Consider the following 23,097-nt stretch of genomic DNA (forward strand, 5'->3'; position numbering starts at 1 on the left):
TTGATTCTCCAGAGGTCAAAGTACCAGTAATGTTCAGTCTCTGGACTCAGGTTTTGTTATCAAGAACTAAACTGAAGTTGGAAGCAATTTTAAATCTCATTGAAAAAAAACAAAACTGTAAGAATGATAACACTTTTTAAATGGATTCCCATTGAATCCTTTTTAAAATTGGGATATTTTTGCATTCTGTATACTGTGCCTTTTATTCTTGATCACTCTTGGCAAATGTTTACATTGGCATTAATTAATAAATTGTTAATAACTTTATCATCTCTACTGTGTGTTTCTTTTCACTTTCTTTTCTTTATAATCCTTCCTTCACTTTTGTTTCTATATCAACTTCTTGATTTTTATGTTTAGCTCATTAATTTGCAGGCTTTCTTCATTACTAATATAACTATTTAAGGCTATAAATTTCCCTACAGTTACTTCTTTGGCTGCATCAGTAAGTTTTGATGTGTAATATTTTTATTAATTTTCAATTCTAAATATTTTCTAACTTCTATTATGATTTCTTCTTTAACCCGTGATTTGTTGAAACATGTTACTTTTTGGTAACTTCTGACAAGAAAGGGTTTTTCTACTTTCTTATCATTGTGGTTGTTGATTTCTAACTTAATTACATTGTGGAAGATATTGTAGTTGTATGATAACAGTCCTTTTGAAATTTTTGAGATTTGCTACATGGCCTTTCTCATGATCAATTTTCACAAATGTTTCATATGTGCTTGAAAAGAATGTGTGTTCTCTATCTGTATGCAAGGTCTATAAATGTCTATTAGATCAAATGTGGTCCTTGTTAATCAAATATTCTATATTTTGCTAATTTTTATCTTCTAGATTAATCAACTAATAAAAAAGGAACATTTAAAATATCCTTCTTTGATCATGGATTTGTCAGTTTCTCATTATATTTGTCAGTTTTTGTTTTATATATTTTAAGACTATTTTTGTAGGTTTATGTTAGTTTAGAATTCTTATACCTTCCTGGTGAGCAATGTTTTATCATTACATAGTGATACTCTATCTGTAGTCATGCTTTTTAACTTAAAGAAGATTTTTCCTGATATTAGTATCATCACACCATTTTTCTTTTGCTTTGTATTTCTCTGGCACATATTTTGCCATCCCTTTACATTTAACTTTTCTGTATATTTCTGTTTTAAGTGTGTCTCTTGTAAACAGCATAAATAGAATTTTACATATTTTTAGGGCAGTGAAACTATTCTGTATGATAACCATATTGGTGGATACATGACATTATGCATTTGTCAAAAGCTATAGAACTGTACACACACAGAGTGAACCCTAATGTAAATTATGGACTTCACTCACTAAATGAAAGGTGTGAAGCTGGGACCACATGGACTAAAGTGGCCAGAATATGTTTCCCAGGGGAGACAGGTGGCTGAAGGACTTCAGTTTGAATAAATATGAGATGCTGCAATGTAGCTTCAGCTATGTATTTACTGCAAAACACTTTTCAGTTAACATACTTCCCTCTGGAATGTGTTCTGTGGAATTGTGAAAATGGAAGAGTGGTGGTTTTTCACTTCAGGCTCTAGGATGAAAGAGAAAAATGAACAGGCGTTTAATGTCAGTGGTGACCATGAGAATTGGCAGACATCTTGTAAGTGAGGACTTGGACTTTTCCTGGGTGAGGAAACGGTGTTTGTAACAGTTAAGATTACATTTAGCTACAAGAAAAAGACAAACCTCCAAAGAGCGGTTTAAACTAGTAAGTGGCTGCTGCTGTGGCTCAAAGATGTCCTGGGGACCCAAGTTTCTTCCACTTCTCCTTCAAGAATCTTGCCCATGTTCCAGGCAAAGTAAAAGGTAAGTGCAAAAGGCCGTATGCATCTGTCCTCCTTTTAAAAAGCTTTCTCAGGTGCCCCATGTGGTGACTTCTGCCAGATCTGGTTCACAGGGCCATGCTTAGCTGCAAGAGAGTCTGGGAAGGAGAATATCTTAACCAGTATATTGCCTCCCTGAACAAAGTCAGTGTTGTATCATTAAGGGAGATTCGAAGAATGGCTGCTGGATAGGCAATTAGCTGTGTCTGCCACAAAGCTCATCTTAACTAGAGCTAAGTGGGCTGGGAGATCCCAGCAGCCATCTAGATTATTTGGAGATGAATAAGACAGCCCTAGAGGAGTTCACAATTTAGAGGGGAAGACAGACAACTAATTGGAACAACAAGAACATTGAATTACATTTTAATATAATGCAGTTAGGGGAAGCAATAGAAGTAAGCCCAGAGGGCTTTGAAGCACTGAAGCAAGACAGCTAGGGGTGGGAGGTGGAGGTGCCATGCCTGGGAGTGGCATTCAAGATTGGAAGGAGTCAGGTGGAGAAATGAGCTCTTCCCATTTATGTATTGAACTTGGTAGGGGTGGAGCTGGAAAGAGAACTTTAATCGAGAGTCAGATCTTAATAGATCCTCTCGTCTTTTAAAGAGTAGGAAATGGACCCTGCCATTTCCAAGGACACACACTAGTTGGCTGAGCTGACTAGAGTCTAATCTCCTGACTCCCTGGTCAATGCTGGCATTGTGCCTTTCTGCCTGTCATGTGGGCTGAATGCCACCTTCGAAAGAACAGGAGTCCTTGCTCTGGGGAGATAGATAACATTCAGGATTTTGAGGGTTTTGGGCTTAGCAGCAATTAGACTTGGTTGTACCGGTCAGGGTTGGGGGTGAGTGGGAGAGGGGCAGAGGTGGCTTGGGAGGGATGGCACCACCTGGGCATCAAAGGGAGATGTGGAGAGATGTGGGGTGGCGGAGGAGAGGCACTGCCAAAGACTACAGGCACTTGTACTCTCCACAGCAGCTCGGGCAATCGGGGGTCCCAGGTTTATGGAGGAAGGGGTGGCGCGCACAGAGGTGACCACGTGTCCCAGCCACCCCAGGTTCCAAGTTGTCCAGTCCATCCTAGAACCCCGAATCTCTCGACGCCAAAGCCTGTTCTCGCTGAACCTGCTGCAGTCAACAACCCGGTTCTGCCTCTCTTGCCTGCTTTTGGACTGGACACCCGCCTCTACTGGAAGCGAAACCGCGATCGGTCCGCAGGTGGCGCTGCGAACCGGAGCAAAGGCGCGGCGCCCGCCCGGGGCAGGGGGGTAGGGCTCTCTCTACTCGCGGAACAGTCAGCGGCGCTTCAGGCAGTAATCGGGAGGAAAAGGGCTCCGTAATGAAAGGGCTTCCTGACTTCAAAGGAAATTCCCAGCAGCGTGAGCGCGGCGAGGACCCGCGGGCTCCTGCTTTCAACTGCCGGCGCTGAGACCTCGTAGTCTAGGTAGAAATGGGGACATGGGGACAGCTTGGGCGCGCCCAGGCCCTCAAGACGTCCAGGGTCCGGCGGGGCGGGCGGCCAAGTGGGGACGCCCGAGGGACCTGGCTTTGCAATCGTTATTATTTCTTTGGTGGGGGCAGGAGTGCCTCTCTGCAACTTTTCGCGGGTTTTGGGAGCCAGGGTTTTGCTGGGCGCCTCCTTCCTCTGACCCGAGCTACACTTCCCAAGTCTTCGCCGGCCAAGCCACGTTTCATACGGAATCTGTCCAGACGATTCCCATCAAAGGCCAAAGCCACAAGTGATTCCACTTAGGAAGAAATTGCAAACGGGTTTACGACTGGACCGTGTTTTGCTGAAGCCATGTTGCAGGTTTCCAGGTGGAGTTTGTTTATTTAGCTTGGGGGCGAGGGTCAAGGGGCTGTGGTCCCCTGTTAGGGTAGCACTTGGGCACATTCCTTTCCTCTTGGGGGTCAGTTTGTGTACATTGAAGGGATGGGACTAGGGCTTGGCCTTTGACCTCTGACCTTCTGAAATTCGGGGCTTGACTTGATCACAACCCTCCCCTCACCCTTGAGATGAGGCCAATTGTTTCAGTAGGATGATGGGGCCGCTTCCCAGGTTTCTGGGAGTTCTGTTAGCCTAGGTGCAAGTGGGGTGGTGAGGGAGGCAGGGAGGCTGTGACGTTGGACTTCAGTGGGGGCAACAGGAAATTCAGACACCGTGTGCTGGGTGAGGTCTTCTGGAGGGGAGCAGAGGGTGCTGCCTTGGGAACAGATAGAATAAAAGCTGATGGTCCTTCCTGGGGTTTCCCGGGAACACTCAGCTGCAAGCCCCTGAGCCACCTCGGGACTTAACACCCCCATTGTATGGCAAATGGTTGGCCGGGGTGTGCCCTGTGAAATGGCTGGGGTGCCTCTGCCGCTCACACTCCCCTTCCCCCTTTTCATCACCCCCGGGTGCTGAGGTCCAGAATGGGGGTGACTGAGTTATGGCTGAGTTGGGTCTGTGGTAGCACCCCGGGGATGCAAAAGGTCAGGCAGCTGGGGAAGGGCTTGGAGAGCCAGCATCAGGGTGGGGAGTCAATGAACCTAGAATCTTTGTGGGAGAGTTGAGCTTTCGTCTGCTGGAGGCTAGGTCCTCACTGAGACACTAGGGACAGATCCCAGGTTCTAATACTCATAATCTTAACTATGAATGATTCTTAAGTCAATTATGATTATTAGCATATCCAATCTACTAGGTAGGGGCTATTGTTATACAGATAAGGACAAGGAGGCTCAGAGTAATTAAGCTACCTTAGTACCTCCTCTGCAGGAAAATACTGCCTCCCCTGATGGAAACCACAGACTCTCTCCTATTCACCCCCTGCTTCCCACCTTCCCAAATATTAGAAAGCTCTCTGCTTGAGCTCAGAAATCAGGTTTAGCCCCCATGTAGTGTTGGAATTCCACCTCTAGGGAAGGCTAAGAGAACCTTCATTTACCACTTCAGCTGTGTGTGCTGTCAGTTATGCCAGGCATCAGCAAGATTGGAAGCAATTTCTCTGCCCTGCTCCTTGCCCACTGCAACTCTTTTCAATCATCCATTTGAACTGTTCTCCCAAATATGCTCTAACTGTTTAGGTTGGAGACTTGTCCCATATTCCCTTAGCTTCAAGGTTGTTCCTGGCTCCACCGTTCTAGGCCTCATCTTTGATCTTTTTGAAGAAACGTGTTTTTGGCCCTGAACATCCTTAAGGGGGAAGGTGTTTTGGATTTGCTACCTGTTGTATGAAGTGTCCAGTTCAGGGCAATAGCCAAATTAACTACGGCATACTATAGAATTCTGCACCGACGTTAGGGAGGATGAATTTGATCCTTACAGGTCCACATGGGTGGATCTCCAGACATTTCTGAATGAAGAAAAGCAAATTGCAGATGGAGAACACATTTATTTACAGCAACAAATAAGCCAAAAACAAAAACAAAAACAATAAACAAAAAACCAAAACTTTCCCACACAGCATCAGGTGCTTTGTTGGGACATGTATATGTACATGTGAAAAAATAGAAACACAGGGGGACTGATACTCAGGAAGGTGAAGAGTGGTCACCTCTGGGAAGAGGGGAGGAAAGGACTAGAATTGAGGTTGGTACAGAGCTACTTTAGCCTTATCCATAGTGTTTTTTTTTTTTTTAATGAGAATTAGTTGCATAATTAAAAATTAACATCTCAATAAATTTTCATCTCTCTGGTGGTTGCCACAAACTACCTGTTTTTTACTGCGAGTTGCTCCTTGAGGAGCATGCTTGTGTTCAGTCCATTGTGGAAACCGCTGACACGTGCAGAACACCTTAAATTCCAGGTGCTTTACCTGCATGAGCTCATTTGTCATCAGCCAAACATGGGTGCCTGCGGCATGACTCTGGGGCCTTTGATCCAGCCCCTCTCATCTCTTGCCTTTCCAGGCTCTGGACCTCATTTCTTTAGCCTTTCCACAGATGGAGCCCTGGCCTGTTTTGTTGTTCCTCTCAGGCTGGCTCATTCTCTCCCTTTCCCTCGCTCTCTCCCCTACCCCCTCCCTCGGCAGGAAGCCTAGAGTTTGGTTCATCTTCTGTTTTTTTTTTTTTTTTCTTAGAGAAGTTGTGGGTTTATAGAACAATCATGCGTAAATTATAGGCTTCCCATATACCACCCTATTATTAATCCCTTGCATTTGTGTGGTACATTTGTTACAAGTGATGAAAGCACATTTTTATAATTGTACTGTTAACTATAGTCCAGGGTTTAACTTTGGGTTCACTGTTTGTGTTGCTGAGTTCCAAAGATTTTAAAAAAATTTTTATTCTATTACAATATATTCAACCTAACATTTCCCTTTTAACCACATTCAGATATATAATTCAACGCTGTTAATTATGTTCACAATTTTGTGCTACCATCACCACCATCCATTACCAAAGCATTTCCATCATTCCAAATAGGAACTCTGTACATCTTAAGCCTTAAATCCCAATTCCCTATCCCTACACTGTCCCCTGGTAACCTGTATTCTAGATTCTGACCCTATGAGTTTGCTTATTTCTAATTATTTCGTATCAGTGAGATCGCACAAGCTTTGCCCTTTGGTGTCTGGCTTATCTCACTCAACCTGATGTCTTCGAGGTTCATCCATGTTTGGGTCATCTTTTGAGGCCTAGATGCCCCCTGGGTTGGATGTCCCCTGGGCTGGTTGCCACGGGAATTTTCCTGGAGCTCTTCTGAGTCTATATACGATCCTTCTATGACTTGAATGCCGCTTCCTCATCCACTTCTTTGTTCTTTGTGTATTTATTGATCGTCTCCTCTGTGCCTGGAACTGTGCTAATCACAAAGCCTTCTGCTCTGCACACCTGTTATCATCCCTGCTGTCACTCCTCAGGCCAGCTCACCATCCCCTCTCACCGGACAACTGCAGTGTCCAGCCTTGTCTCTCCAATCCTTCCTTCCCTCCCCAGCCAGAATGAGTTTCCTAAAACAAATCTGCTGTCTCCCCTCCTTGGTGGAAAACTCGCCGTAGCTTCCTGTTGCTCTAGGGCCAAGTCCCGACGCCTTTGTGTGGCCTACATGACTGAGGTTGGTGTGACCCCAGCTTACAGCTCTGCCCACACGGAACATTCTCAGGCCCTCCACCATGCTCTGCTCTCTGAGCCTTAATGTACTTTTCCCTCTGCCTAGAATACTGCTCCCACTAGCTCATTTTTTCCCTGGCTAGCTCTTATAAGCTTCAGATCTGAACTCAAGTCGTCTTCTTCCCAGCAGAGCATCCCTGAACCCTTACATTCCCCACCAAATGAGTTCCATATACCTGGGTCTCTCAGATCACAGGTCATAATTTATACAATTGCATATGAAATCTATCTGTTTCTCCCACCAGCCTGCAATGTCTCAAATAATAATGACGACAGCCCCCACAACCACAAACATTTGAGAAGCTTTTTTACCTTCCCATGTGTTAGGCACTGCGCTAAGCAATTAATCCTCATCTCCCTTTGAGGTGGAAGCCACCATTATCTCCAATGTACAGATGAGAAACTGAGCTTTAGAGGGGTAAAAATTGTGCCCAGAGTCATGTGGCTAATAGGTGGTGGAGCTGGGATTCACACCCAGCAGTCTGACTTCAGAGCTGCACCTGCAGTCATAGAGAAGGGCAGGGCTGTGGCTGTGTTACTCACAGTTATGTCCCTCTCCCCTAGCACAGTACCTGCCTTCTAATAGGGATTCAGTAACTATTTGTTGAATGAGTAAATTAATCAAGAGATGCTTGGTGATTGGCAGAAAATATGATCTCGGCTTGGATTAGTTCCCTTTGAATGCAGTGAGTGGAAGCAGAGCTACATTATTGATCTGTGCCGGAAACCTCGGGTGTGTCTAAATAAGACAGCCTAAAGGCTCTTTAACCAGGAGACACCATCGTAGCGGTCTGCTGGGCTGTGCCGGGCCGTGTGGCAGAAGGGATTCAATAAGATTGGGGCTGGACACAGAGAAGTTTCTGGAGTCTAGGGGGGTTGGCTAGGAAGAGTGGGGCTCCAGGACCAGGTCAGGAAAGAGTGGTCTCGGGAGTTTCAGCCTAACGCAGTAGGTCCTGAAAACAGTGCTGGCTGTCAGGCGACTGATGGGGGAGATCAATCAGTCCATAATATGACCTGAATTTATTTTATTATGTCCAAAGTGGGATTACTGCTGATTATATATATAAGGGGGTGATTTTGTCCCCCAGGGGACATTTGGCAATATCTGGAGACATTTTTGGTTGTCATAACTGGGGAGAGGGTGCTTCTGGCCTCTAGTGGGTAGAGGCCACGGGTGCTGCTAAACATCCTTCATTGAGCAGGACAGCTCCCCACAACAGAGAATTAGCTGGCTCAAAATGTCATTAGAGCCAAGGTTGAGAGGCCCAGGTGTATAACCATGGAATAGTGAGCCTGGTAAGTCATGTCTGTGGCTGTGCCTCTCCAATGACCTTTAACACCTCTTCATCACAAGGACTGGGAGGTGACAGGTGCCTCCTCTACATCCACCTCTCTTTCCCTCACCCGGGAAAACATTACCAGGGACTTGGCCCTTCTCTGTGGTTTCCTCCCCTCTTCTCCATTACTCACATTCTGTTACCACTTCAGGATCAAAGTCTTGAAACATTTGGTGCCCACATTTGAGAAAACCGAAATGGGTAGGTCTCAGATGTGTGCATGCTTGGCTCACTTTCTCCAGGGGACTCTGATGTACAAACACTTACACATCTCAGAACTTTGGCCCTGTCTTCCAGAAAGGGATGAATTAGAATAGGGGGCCTTTGGGGGTGGGGTTGGCATTTGCCCAGGCAAAGCAGGAAACTTACCTCTCCTGTGGCCCTGCTCCTGGTGGTGAGCTCTTCCTCTTTGTGGCCTGGGCACATCCATGCATAAGTGTGTGCTCATGGAGATACCTTAGCTTTTGGAGGACATCTAATCTCTTAGGAGAGAAGAGAATTCTTTATTCCCTTCTGTATTAGTTGGGGTCCTACAAGCAGCAGATCCCAAGATACAATCAGACATGAAAAAGATTTGTATTAGTTGGGGTCCTACAAGCAGCAGATCCCAAGATACAATCAGACATGAAAAAGATTTATTGGGGAAAATGCCTGTGAAGGACAAAGGGAAAGGAGCAGAGCAGGCGGGGGTCTGACGACTGAGAAAGGAGAAAGGGAAGGAAGGAGGCTCATACAGGAAGAGTCTCAGTGAGGCCACTTGCCCACCGGAGGAGCCTGTGTCCCATGTGAGTGATGCTGGTGGTCACCGAGCCAGCACCTGCTGGGAGCAGTCCCAGGGGGAGAGTGGCTGCAGAACAGATGTGGTGGCACATCCTGAGACACAGCCTCTGGGGCTGTTGGTGAACCAGGCTGCCCACTGCCAATTTTCGGGAAGGTGGTCCTGGCAGTACAGTTTCCTGGCTGCCACCTGGCTGTACCTGACTCACTACAGCATTGCTGTTGGGGGCAGGGGCATCCCAGGGATGAGACTAATGTCCTCCCTCTGGCCAATGCTTTCCAGGGCCGTGATCACCTTTGCTCTTCAGAGTCACCCTGTGAGCCTCTTAAGGAGAAATTGACTGTTCCAGTTTTACAGATGAGGAAACTGAGGCCCAGAGGCATTAAATTACTAATCCATTGACTGAGCACCTATCAAATGCCAGGCACTGTTCTTGGCACTTGGAATACATTCATGAACAAAACGTGTACCAGTTTGCTAATGCTGCGGAATGCAAAACACCAGAGATGGATTGGCTTTTATAAAAAGGGGGGTTTATTTGGCTACACAGTTACAGTCTTAAGGCCATAAAGTGTCCAAGGTAACACATCAGTAATTGGGTACCTTCACTGGAGGATGGCCAATGGCGTCCAGAAAACCTCTGTTAGCTGGGAAGGCACGTGGCTGGCGTCTGCTCCAAAGTTCTGGTTTCAAAATGGCTTTCTCCCAGGACTTTCCTCTCTAGCAAGCTTGCTCCTCTTCAAAACATCACTCACAGCTGCACTGAGTTCCATCTCTTTGAGTCAGGACGTTTATATGGCTCCACTGATCAAGGCCCACCCTGAATGGGTGGGGCCACGCCTCCATGGAAATATCCCATCAGTTATCATCTACAGTTGGGTGGGGTGCATCTCCATGCAAACCACCTAATTCAAATGTTCCAACTTAATCCCCACTATTATGTCTGCCCCACAAGATTGCATCAAAGAATATGGCTTTTTCTGGGGGACATAATATATTCAAACTGGCACATTCCACCCCCTGGACCCCAGAAAAACATATTCTTTCCAAATACAAAATACATTCATCCCACAATACCACAGAAACTTAAATCATTTCAGTAACAATAGTTAAGTACAAGATCCCATCAAAATCAAATATAGGCGTGGTCAGTCCTAAGGCATACTTTTCCTTTAGCTTTGGATCTGTGGACTTAGAACAAGTTATATGCTTCCAATATACAAAGGAGGGACATTCATAGGATAAACATTCCCATTGCCATAAGGAGAAAGAGTAAGGAAAACAGGGTTAACAGGACCAAAACAGTTCCTAAAACCTGTAGGACAAACACCATTAGATTTCAAAGTCTGAGAGTCATTTACAGAACAACGTTGCATTCTTGGGGCTTGAGAGTGCGGGAGTCTAACCCTTCCTAAGGGCCTTTGTGGCAGCCCTTTCCTCTCCAAACACTTAGGTGAGTGCTCCAACTTAATCCACACACTGGGGAGACCACCTTCTCGGCCCCACCTTCCTCAAACATCGGGGCAGCTCCTGGATTCCCTTCCATCTCCAGGGCACACGCTCAACCCCTTCAGAACAGTGTGGTGGCAGCCAGGCTCTCCCCAATTCCCTGGAAATGTGCTCCACCCTCTTTGGGATCTGAGGTGGCAAAACTCTTCCAGAGCATCGAGGCAGAAAGCCCGCCCTCGACCTCCAGGGCAAACTCACCCTTTCCGTGCGTGTGGGCCACTCTGCTCTCCCAGCCCAAGACCTCTTGACTCCAGACCTCAACCTCCATGGCTCTGTCTTTGAAGAAATTTTTCCTTCAGTTTCTTCCTTGTCTGTCTTCTCCAGTCCAGACTGGCAACGGCTCTGTCTGTAAAGATCTCGCAAAAATTCTGTTGGCTTTGCATGAAGCATGCAGGGGTCAAAGCCATCAGACAAGAGGACTTTCCACAAATCCTTTCTGGATAATTCCATCTCCAATCTTGGCTTGTAGTGAAATGGTGGCTGGGTTCCATGTTTGGTTACAACCTCACGTTGGGCTGTAGCTTCTGGGATTCCACCCCCTGGAAGCTTGTAATTTTCCAAGCCATCAGCTTCTGGTTTCTTTGAACCCAAGAGTTCAGTTCTAAGTTTATCTCTCTCTGCTCGCATTTTACTATAAGCTGCAAGGAGAAGCCAGGGTACCTCCTCCACATGTAGTCTGGAGATCTCCTCAGCTAAGTATTCCAGGTTGTCACTTTCAAATTCTTCCTTCCATCTGACACCAGGACTCAATTTTGCCAAATTCTCTGCCACTTTAAAACAAGGATCGCCTTTCTTCCAGTTTGCAACAACACATTCATCATTTCTGCTTAAGTCCTCATCAGAAGTATCTTTAGAGTCCATGTTTCCTTAAACAGTTTCTTTAAAGCAGTTTAGGCCTTTTCTGTCAAGCTCCTCACAATTCTTCCAGAATCTTCCCCTTATCCATTTAAAAAGCTGTTCCAACATGTTTGGCATTTGCAAACTCAGCAGCAAAAGCATCCCACTTCTCTGGTACCAAAATCTGTTCTAGTTTGCTAATGCTGCAGAATGCAAAACACCAGAGATGGATTGGCTTTTATAAAAAGGGGGGGGTTTATTGGCTACACAGTTACAGTCTTAAGGCCATAAAGTGTCCAAGGTAACACATCAGTAATCGGGTACCTTCACTGGAGGATGGCCAATGGCGTCCAGAAAACCTCTGTTAGCTGGGAAGGCACGTGGCTGGCGTCTGCTCCAAAGTTCTGGTTTCAAAATGGCTTTCTCCCAGGACTTTCCTCTCTAGCAAGCTTGCTCCTCTTCAGAACATCACTCACAGCTGCACTGAGTTCCATCTCTTTGAGTCAGGACGTTTATATGGCTCCACTGATCAAGGCCCACCCTGAATGGGTGGGGCTATGCCTCCATGGAAATATCCCATCAGTTATCATCTACAGTTCAGTGGGGCGCATCTCTATGCAAACCACCTAATTCAAATGTTCCAACTTAATCCCCACTATTCTGTCTGCCCCACAAGATTGCATCAAAGAATATGGCTTTTTCTGGGGGACATAATACATTCAAACCAGCACAAAACGGATAAAGATCCCTGTCCCCACAGAGCTGATATTCTATGGGAGAGACAGATGGTAAATGCCAGCAGTTAGCTTAGTTTGGAGGATGTCAGTAAGTGCTATGGGGAAAAGGCAAAATCGAGCAGGGTAAGGGGACCAGGCATACTGGGGATGGGGGAATAGCACTTTCATTGTGGGCCCCTGAGGGCACGGAGCAGGTGGGTAACACGATCTGACTTAAGTTTTAACATGAGCCTCCTGTCTTCTAAATCTCTGGCGTCCAATCCATTCAACTAGATGAACTGTCTTAAAATACCTTCTCCCCAGTCACCTCCCTGGGGGCACAGGCTGTGTCTTGCTCAGTTTTGTACTTCCAAGTTTTGGCACAGGACAGAAACTCAGTCATTGGTGACTGGAAAGGAACCATCAAAAAACCCTGTTTGCTGTTGTCCATCCCTTTATGCTTTCACAACCAATGCTAGTATTTCCCAGACAAAGCTCTGTCTCCCGCTCACACCACCCCCTGCCCTCCCTTCCCGCCCCTTCCTCTCCTTGTGGAGTATCGGCCCCTCTGGGCCCTGGACCCTGGGCCTTGGTCCTGTGAGATGTACAGCCTCCACTCCATGGCTGGTCATGCTCCAGCCCTGCTCCTTTAGCAGACAGCCTCTGCAGGAAGCCTGGACAACTCCTCTTCTCGGAAAACTGGAAAGTCACTGAAGCCCAAACCCCTGCGTTTTTGCTGCCCAGACACCCTGAGTCTGGCTCTGCCACAGCCATCCAACCTTATTCCTTCCCACCACAGGCTCTGCAGCCTGGCCAGGCAGCAGGGGGCTGCTGCTGGCTTAGCCAGGCTGCCTCCTCTTTCCCACCTCTGCACAGCTGCTCAAGCCATCCTTCCTGCCTGGGTGCCTCTTTTCCTTCAGCCTGAACTCATTCTGCCCAATTTGCCAGGCCCAACCCAACTGCTGCTTCTTCCAGGATTTCCTCTGCCCCCTGAAATCCGCTCTCTGGAATTTCTGTCTTCTACAGGAGCAGTGCCACAATGTAGCACCCTGCCGTTCTCCAGGTGTCTCATCTGTTGTGACTTTGTTTCTTAAACTAGATTATAAATTACTTGAAGTTCAGGACCATGATGAGTCAATCCCCCTGCCCTCTGTCTCTTTCTTTCCCTCTCTGCTTCCCTTCCTTCCATCCATCACGTATCAGGTTTCCCTGATGGAACTTTCTTACAAACTGGTCCAAGGTCCTGACCAGGCTCCAGGTTGATAATTTTTTGTTTGTTTGTTTTATTTTTATTTTGGTCTCCAACTGGCCTGATCTTGGACTTTCTCTTCCCCGAGTGGCTGAGGGTGGGTCTCAGTGACCCCCAGTGCCCCTTTCTCTGGTTTCCCCAAATTAACCCCTATTCTCCCTGCCTCGATTCACACTGAAGGAACAGTGACTCTGAATAGCTCAAATATGACTCTCTTCTGGGGCATTTTTGATCAATCCCAAAGAGATGAAAGGATCAAATTCTAATGGTGGAATTTCATGCATGAAATAGACCCTGTACTGCCTAGTGTGACAGCCATTAGCCATGTGGGGATATTTACATTTTAACTAATTAAAATTAACTAATATTAAAATTCCAGTTCCTCAGTCACAGTAGCCACATTTCAAATGCTCAGGAGCCACATCTGGCTCAGAGCTACCATACTCTGCAGAAATAGAACATTTCCACCATCACAGAAAGTTCTATTGAACAATGCTGAGAGTAGGAAAGACTTTCTTTCAGCAGCTGTGGGCTGGTTAAGTATCAGGAACTTCCTATCAGTTCTGAGCCACCCCAGTTAAGAGGCTCTCTTCTTGTCTAAGGGAAGGGCCATGTCTTCAGCACTCCCTTTTGAACCGAAAGGAGACCCCTCTGAGCAGTACCCAGTCACTAGAAATGCCCCTGCAACCAGCACAGGCCTTCAGGTCACAGAAGGTGGTCTTGGGGGTTAACGAAAGGCCCTTGGTCATCTCCCAGCTCTGGACCTCTGCCCTCTGCTCTGGGAGTACCCCATGCATGGGGCCTTTGGGGGCCAGTGATACTTGCTCATGGATAGAGCTAAACAGAGCTTCTCCCCATAGCTGTCAGGAAGGGGCAGTCCTTTCCATCATGGCCTGGGTGCAGAATTCCTAATGTGCTCCCAATCAACATTCTGCATCAGTGTGTATCAGCTATTAAGCAGAAAGCCCAGGGAGGACCCATGGAGCAGTGGAGAGTGTGGGAGAAGGAGAGGAGGAGGGAGAGGGCACCTGGGGAGCAGGGATGCATGGAGAGGGTTAGGGCACTGGGCAGAAGGCTCAGGAGCACCTGGAGGCCAAGGGCAGGGACCAGAGAAATAGCTCAGAACCCAGAAGTGAGTGGTTTCTGTCCACTCTTGTGGCTGAGGATTTGGGGGTGCTGCTCATCCTTTGACAGGGCTTCTGGCAAACCTGAGTATGTTTGGGAGATGGAAACCAGAGTGCCAGGGGAACTTGAAACTCAGGCCTGATGGGAAAGGTTGTGAGGCCTGGAAGGCCTGCGGATGATGAAATGGCTTAGAGGACATGGGTGGAGGACAGGGCAGGGCAGTGGTGTTCAAATTCTGAAGGCTGGTCATCTAGACCAGGGGTTGGCAAACGTTTTCTGCAGAGGGCCAACAATTTAAGCTTTGCAGGCTGTACAACCTCTGTTGCAATCACTCAACTTTTGTCGCAGCATGAAAGCAGCCCTGGATGTTATGTAAAAGGATGGGTGTGGATGCCTTCTGATAAAATGTTTACAAAAACAGGCAGTGGGCTGGGTTTAGCCTGTGGGCTGCAGTTTTGTTGACCCCGGATCTAGAACTTCACTCCTCGAAGTGTGGTCTTTGGACTAGACTTATCAGCATCACTTGGGGGCTTGTAAGAGATGCAGAATGTCAGGTCCCACCCCGGATCTATAGAAACAGATCTTCATTTGAATAGACTAGATCCCCAGGTGATCCTTCTGCCCATTAAAGTTTGAGAAGAGAGTTTAAAGCATTTCAGGGAGGCTGCAGTCAGAATCAGGAAAGATGCACAGAAGGCAGGAAGTGAAATTTCATCTCAATATAAAGATGAACTTTCTAGCAAAGTCAGGTGTCCCAAAGTGCAGCAGGGGCTGTCTGTGGAGCTGGTGAGCACCCCCTCGCTGAGATGCTCAAGCAAAGGCTAGATATTCACTCGTCCAGGACAGCAGCGAGGACGCAGACAGGACAGCCTCGTGGCTAAGTGTCCTTGCTGGGAGCCAAGGTGCCTGGGTTTGAATCCTGGTTGGGCAGGAGGATATTTCTCTGTTCTACGTTTCGTCTCCTCATCTGCAAAATGGGGTAATAATAGACCTTACACAGTTGTCCTGAGAATTAATTCACAAAAGTTCCCACAACAGCTCTTACCACACAGTAATTACTCAATGTTAGTTGTTACTATAGATTACATAATCGTATAATAGATGTTCATATTTTTGGTTGGATCGGTGACCGACCTTTGTATCTAAGGTCTCATCCTTCCAACTGTGAGATTCGAGGTGGGGAGGAGGAGGATTTGGGGAATAGCAATTGGAGCCAGCCTGTGCTGAGTACTTAGCTTGAGCCAGGCATTATGCAAGCATCAGTTAGTGACTGTCAAATTACTTTCAGATACTTGTTGGTGAGTAAGAGCAGACATGATAATCTGTTACTGCCCAAACACTCTGCACGGTTCAGCTTTAGAAAGTCTAATAGAAGCCAGAGATGATGCGGGTAGCTTTGCCACTGACAGATTTATGCCCGCCTAGAGGGCCCGAACTCCCAATTGCTGGGCAAGGAGCTGCCTCTTCTGGCCACGTCACTTGTCAAGTTTAAGATGGCGGGGCTAGAACTCTTGCTTGCGGAAAAACAAGGTGCCCCACATTGATGTGGAGGCACCCAAAGATCTGACGATTGCTATTCCCCAAATCCTCCTCCTTCCCACTTCGAATCTCATGGTTGGAAGGAAAAGACCTTAAGATAGAAAGGTCAGTCGCTGATCCAACCAAAAATATGAACATCTATTATAGGATTACGTAATCTATAGTAACAACTAACATGAGTAATTACTGTGTGGTAAGAGCTGTTCTGGGTACTTTTGTGAATTAATTCCCTTCTGTCCTCAGTTGTTGTGCTTGTAATCCCCATCTATATGTTTGGTGGGGAGAGGGCCCAGTGTTAGTGACAGACTCTGGTTTGGATTTTGCTTTGTCACCTCATAGCTGTGTGGTTAGAGGCAAGTCTCTTGACCTCCCTGAGTCCTGGTTCCCTCCCTTATAAAACGGAATGTAATACCGTGTGCTTACGGGACAGTGGTGAGGACTGAGTGCGAATGTATGTAAGAGTACTTTGTAAACTGCTAAGAGCTGTACAAATGTTGGATGTCATTTTGATGAAACCTGTAAGCCTCTTGAAGGCTTTTCCTTCCCTAACAGTGCTTGCTGCTTTATATGGGGTCAACACATACTGATTGAACGTGAGAGAACAAAAAGTTTTTTTCCTGCAGCCTGGGAAGTAGCTGGCAGTGGCTTCACTGTGGGGGTGAGGGGAATGCCCCCACTTTCCTCCCTCCCCAAGCCTGTCCACCCCTCTTCCCCGCCATCATTTCATCTCTAGCGTTCATTACGTGATACAAAATTCCTCTTCAGCAGAGGCAGCTCTACCCACTTTTCTCCAGTAACAGCCTTGGCTTGGCTTTGTGGAAACTGACTCAGAGTTCTTATCCCCAAAGAAACCTTTCCAAAACCAAAGTACTGAATTTCTTATGGTGTATGTGTATGTTTCAGTTTCAAAAAGTGGGTGAAGGAAAAAGTAAAGGCTGCCCTTGGTACGTAAGAGCAATATCTAGCCAAATCTGGGGGCTCTTTTCTTACCACTTGAAGCTCCCCCTCTATCTCCTTCCTCTGCTTCTCCTCCCATAATGTAATCTCTGGTGTGCTCTGGTTAGTTAATTTAAAGTGACGAGAGTCTCAGATGAAGCTGTAAATTAGTTTCAAATGGTGCAGCCGGGCCACCCACTACTGCAAGATCATATTGCAGTGACAATAGTAAAACTTGAACAACCCTCAACAAGGAGGGAGGAGGGGAATCCTAAAGCCTCAACTCAAAACACATTTCCAGCTCTGTTCCTTGCAACAGCCCTTAAGAAAGTGGAAACAGATGGATGGTGGCTTTGAAAATGAGAGAGGCAATCAACTTTAGATTAAAAAAAAAAAAAACAAACCTCCGAGTCCTACCAAAAAGGGTTGGGTCTGACAGTAAAATCCCAGACACATAACGTTCCATTTAAGAGGCTATTGACATATTAGCTGGGGAACAGAGTGGGTTCTGAGAGAGGTCAGTCCTTCTCTCCTGGAACACTCTCCATTGTTGCCTCGCCTCCGAAACCAGAGCACTCAGATCCCTAATTGAAAACACTGCCTTGTCTTTGGACGCTAGTGATGGTCAGATTCCCCCTGGCAATCACTAAGTGTTCTCGGGAGGACTGACTGCTGCCTGCTGCCAGATTCTCGAGTGGAGAAAAGACCCTTCTGTTTTTAATCTAACTTAATTATTTTTTGGCTGGGAGGGGTGTGATTTTGTGGGGACAAGATACCAGAAACAAAGAGAAGCAGTTTGATATCAAGAGAAAAAAAGATTAACATTGAAATCATAAGACCTGGGCCTATGCCTCAACTTGGCAACCTACCAGCCATGTAACTTGAAACCCCGACATTTCCTTGAGCCTCCATTTCTTTGAATATAAAATGGAGGTAAAAAAGCCTGTCTTAGGTGGAGACAACCCAAATGTCCATGAGCAGGTGAATGGAGAAACAAATTATGGCACATTCACACAGCGGACTATTATTCAGCCATAGAAAGGAACCAAGTATGAAACACGCTCCAGCCTGGATGAACCTTGAAAACATGATGCCCAGTGAAAGAAGCCAGTTAAAAAAGGCCATATGTTTTATGTTCCCATTGACAGGAAATGTCCAGAATAGGTAAATCCTAGAGAGAGAAAGCAAACTGGTGGTTGCCAAGAGCTGGGGAAGGAGTGACTGTTTATTTGGTACAGGTTTTCTTTTAGGGAGATGCAAATGTTTTGGAACTTGATATAGGTGGTGGCACCACATTGGGAATGTGGTAAATGCCACTTAATTGTATATTTTTAAATAGTTAATTTTATGTTGTCTGAATTTCACCTTAATTGAAACAAATAAACACAAAACCTACCTTCTAGGGTCACTGTAGGAGATGATGGATGTGAACAAAATTGTTAACCTCAAGGGGTATATCCGTGGTACTGCACTGAGAACGTTCTCAGTGACTGAATTGGGCAGAGTGTGGTGGGAAGATGTTAGAATAGGAATCAGGCATCTTGCCCCCCACCCCCGGCACCCCCCTCCCGCCCCCAGCTCCGCCACTTTCCAGCCTTGAGTTTTGGCACCAGGACCTTCAGCAGGCTGATCTTCAGCTGTCTGCCTGCCTGATCGGGGTTGCCAGGACTGCCCTGCCCACTGGCAAAGGCCCTGAGGAGGAGCTAATGAAGGATGTGCACCTGCGGACTGTGCCCCACACCCCCTTGTCCATGCCTGATGTGGGTTAGGTGCTCAATAAATCACTGTTGAATGAGTGAATGAACAATGAACACGTGAAGGGACTTGGACAAGGAAAGAGGTAAAACAGTGGAAAGTGGTGCACTACAATAGCTTTCTCAGTAATCTCAGAAAATTTATCTGAGGACGTTGTAGGAAGAGATGAGCCCTGTGAGTTTCTGTTGTTCAACAGGTTCTTTGAAGCTCTTAAAGAGAAGAGAGACTCAAATGGAATGAAATCCTGGTTTGGTCCAGAGAACATTTGCATGTTCAATCCTTTTGAAAAATATGGATACTTGATTCTGATTCAAACTTCCATTCAGGTTTTTTTCAAAGGCTGTTTTGTTGATATTATAAGCATATGGGGACAGGAAATGGGTCTGTCTAACTCGAGTATTCTAAACATCTAACAGGTGCCTGATGCACAGAAGATGCTCAATAAGTAATTAATGGTATGTGTATGCATCTCTCTCATTTCTCTACCACCCCCCACCACCACACCAAGCCAAGGTGAACACTGAACAATTCCAAGGGGACCTTCAGAGCTATGGCCTTCCTAGAAAGGATTGGTCAGTGCAGTTAGCTGAGACTTCTGCAGCAGAATTCCCTGGTGGGAGCAGGAGGCTGAGAGCTTGAGATCCGGCTCTGTTATTCATATTCTCCCCATCCATAGCCAAGATCTCTTGACATGTATTTCATGGGTAGGGTAGATTGAATTATGCACCCCAATTTAGACATGTTCTTAATCTCAATCCACATTCGTGTGTGTGTATGAACCTGTAGTAAATAGGATCTCTTGAAGATGTTATTTTTAGTTAAGGTATGGCCCAACCAAATGAGGTTGGGTCTTAATCTGGATTACTAGAGTCTTTTATAAGCAGAAATAATTCAGACATAGAGAAAGCCAAGGGGAGGAGCCAGAAGCGGAAGTAAATGGAACCTGGAAGAGAAAGGAGAGGACATCACCATGTGACAGGAAAGCCAAGGAACCCAAGGATTGGCACATCCAGAATGCTACTTACCCCAGGAGGAAGCAAGCCTTCTAGTCTCTGAAACCAAGAGCCAATAAATTCCTGTTGTTAAGCCAACCTATCATGTGGTATTTGTCATAGGAAACTGGCAAACTTAGAAAACGGGTTAATTATTGTTTTTTCTGGGGCCCTGCTCCCATCTTAGTATACTTACTCAGGTACCTAAATCAAGTCTCCTCAAGTCCAATTCCTGCTTAATTCCCTGACTTCTTGTTCTGAAATCTCTCAACGTGCCAGAATCCACTTGCATTTCTGGAAAGAAAGTCCTCAGGGATGGAAGTAACACTGAGAAATGGGACCCTGTTGATGGCTTAAACTGGATTCTGATGAATTTTGGACCCTGGTCAGTAGCCCCGGGCATAATAGCAGCTGGGATTATGTCTGTGGTGTGCTTCACACTTGTGCTTGTTTTCTCCTCCCTTTTCCTCTTCTACTCCGCCTTCCCTCCTTCTCTTTACCCCATTCCTCTGCCCGTCCTCCATACTGAAAATCTAGGCCTTCGGAGGTATTAGGCTAGGGGGAGATCAGGAAGTAGGCTGGAAAGTTTTCTGTGCTTTATAACAGGGAGCCCTGGCATTAGATTTTTCCCCAGATGCTGATGGCCAGCCAGAAGGAGTATGGGTCTCGCTAGCTGTTTCTTTGATTCAGTTCATGGCACTGCATAGTTTTGAGACTAACTGGCTATTGCTAGAAACAGTTAGAAATGTCTCCTCCCTCACCCCGATTTCCCTCTCTCTGCCAGTGTCAGTGCTCACAGCTGGAAGACATTTCTCCTTCATCTTTATTCAGCCTTTCACTAGGCCCCATCAGTTTTGTCTTTGAAATTTCTTTTGTACCCAGACCCTTCTCTCCTTCCCACTGCTAATCCCCAAGGCCTGGCCCTCATTCCCTTTGCATGCCCAAGCTCTCTCCAGAACCACCTGGCAGCGTTCTCTGCCTCTGGCCTCTCTCTCTTCTCTCCAGCCTGCGCAGCCAAGCCAGACTCATCTTCCTTAAGCTCCGTTTACGTCCTAGGATGCCTCAGCTCAAAATCACTAGGCTCTTCAGAGTGCTTGGCATCACCCAGATGGGCCAAGCACTTTCTTGCTTTTATAGCTCCTTCTGCCTGTAATTTCTTCCTATAGTGGTGGCCCATTCAAATAAGTCCTCTTCTAATTTACTCCAACTCTTCAATAAATGTTTACTGAGCACCCACTACATGCTCGGCTTTGTTTTAGGCAATGAGAGGCATTATGAATAATGAGCCTTTCAGATCCAGTCTCCTGAAGGGAGAATTCCCCCTTTTCTGGGTTCTTGACCTCCTGGAACATAGTATTATTTCATAGCATGATCACATTGTATCACATTCTGGACTGTTTATATGCCTGTCCCCTCCATTTATGTGAGCCCCTTGAAGGCTAAGTTAACTTTTAATTTCTCTCTGTACTTAGATGGGTCTCAGTGAAGTTTTGTTAGATCAATGAATGAAATCTCATATTGTTTCCCTTCTTCATTCTTCCCAAATCTATTTATAATTTTCTTGGATACTATATACAAGGCTCTGATAATACACTTCTGTCTCAGAATTAAATGCTCAGGGTCTGGTTTGTGTCAAATCCTTGGGACTGGGTGACTTGTATCCCTAGTGAGTATCTACTGCCCTGCTTCATGTGGTCCCCAACAGTCAGACTCAATCATTTGTTTGTTAATTTCTGTTACCTTGTGATGACTGCCCACTGGCTTTGGAAGGAGTGCGGGGGATGGGAAGCAAGCACATGAGAAGTTTGCAGTCTGTAGCACCTCCTGTGTTGCTTTGTGTTAACCTGGGCCCTGCACAGCCACCATTTCAACAAACTCAGTTCAGAGTTGGCTGATGGTTCTCTTCCTTTCCATAGGTGGGTGGGACTGATGCTCTCAGGAGGCCCTTTCTCCATAATTCCCGACACACATTATACAGAGGTGGGGCAGACCCTATTATGTACTGTCTTCTCAGTACAATAAACCAGTGGTTGCCAACTGGAGTCCCTTGGACTTACATGCAGCCCCTGGAAGTGCTGGGCTTGGTTGTAGCATAATGTCCTGGCCGTGTTCTAAAGACAGTGTAACTTACAGCTTCCCACCTATTGTCTGAACACCCAGGTGAGTGTTTCCACATTTCAATTTACCCTGTGCCCCCTGACTTTTAGGCCTTGCCAATAACCATTGCTCCTTATTGGAAACTCTCTGAGGACTAAAGTCATGTCACATGCACACGTGCACACACACACACACACACACACACACACACACACACACATACAGATATATTCTTTTAACTCACAGGCCTGGCATGGAACGTCCAAAGTAGAACTTGGTGACAGATAGTTGGGTGTCAATTAGAGGTGGTGTGGTGTTGTGTGGTGCTTTCCAAGTTGAGTCATTCACTCACTTCTTGGCGGCTTTTGCCACATCCCTATACCATCTGTATACAGGCAGAAGGGGCCTCTGTGACCAGCTCCCCAATAAAAACCCTGGGCATGGAGTCTTGATACATATTCATGTTGAATTTGTCACAAATTTTAGCTTGTATAAACTTATTTTAAGAGGAAACATTGCATATCTACCTTAAATAGAAAATCAATATCACTTGTCATAAATTGAATGTAACCACCAACAGAAATATACTGAAAACAAAATGTTATTCACCTAAAAATTAAAATAAACAATGAAATGTGGAGTCATCAGATTTCAATTGATTCTAAAAAGCTAATTGATTCACAAAACTAAGAACCTTAGTGAGAAAAATGGAATAGCTTGTGGCCAGCCAGTAATCAAAGAATAAGCTTGATACCACTTGGTTTCAGATAACCATGGGTTTCTGTATCAATTAAATGATAATGGTTTTTAGCTTTCATGGCAACCAGCACTGAGAATCCCATCTCACACATGTCCATAGTTGTAAAGGGTACCTTACCATTATCTGGGTGGTAAATCTATAAAGATTTAAATTTTATGTACTGTATTTTTTGGTACATATAAGATTGTGTATATGTGTGTCTATATATATACACACACACACACACACACACACACACGACTTATTTCATGTGAAGCTATAAAATATAATTATAAAAGGAACTGTGAGACCATATAGGATTTAAGAAAGGATTATGACTGCTGAATCATTATACAGATATTTCTTTTTAGTTTCTCGTGTATTAGAACAGCTAGAAGGAAATAACTGAAATTGTAGAACTGTAATCCATACCATACTTTGAAATTTGCTTCATAACTACTTGTTAAACTGTACTTTGAAAGTTATCACTTTTCTGTATATGTTGTATTTCACAATGAAAAATATTAAAAAAAATTAAAAAATTAAAT

The sequence above is a fragment of the Choloepus didactylus genome, chromosome 4 (genome assembly GCF_015220235.1).
Source record: "Choloepus didactylus isolate mChoDid1 chromosome 4, mChoDid1.pri, whole genome shotgun sequence".
Lineage (NCBI taxonomy): Eukaryota > Metazoa > Chordata > Mammalia > Pilosa > Megalonychidae > Choloepus > Choloepus didactylus.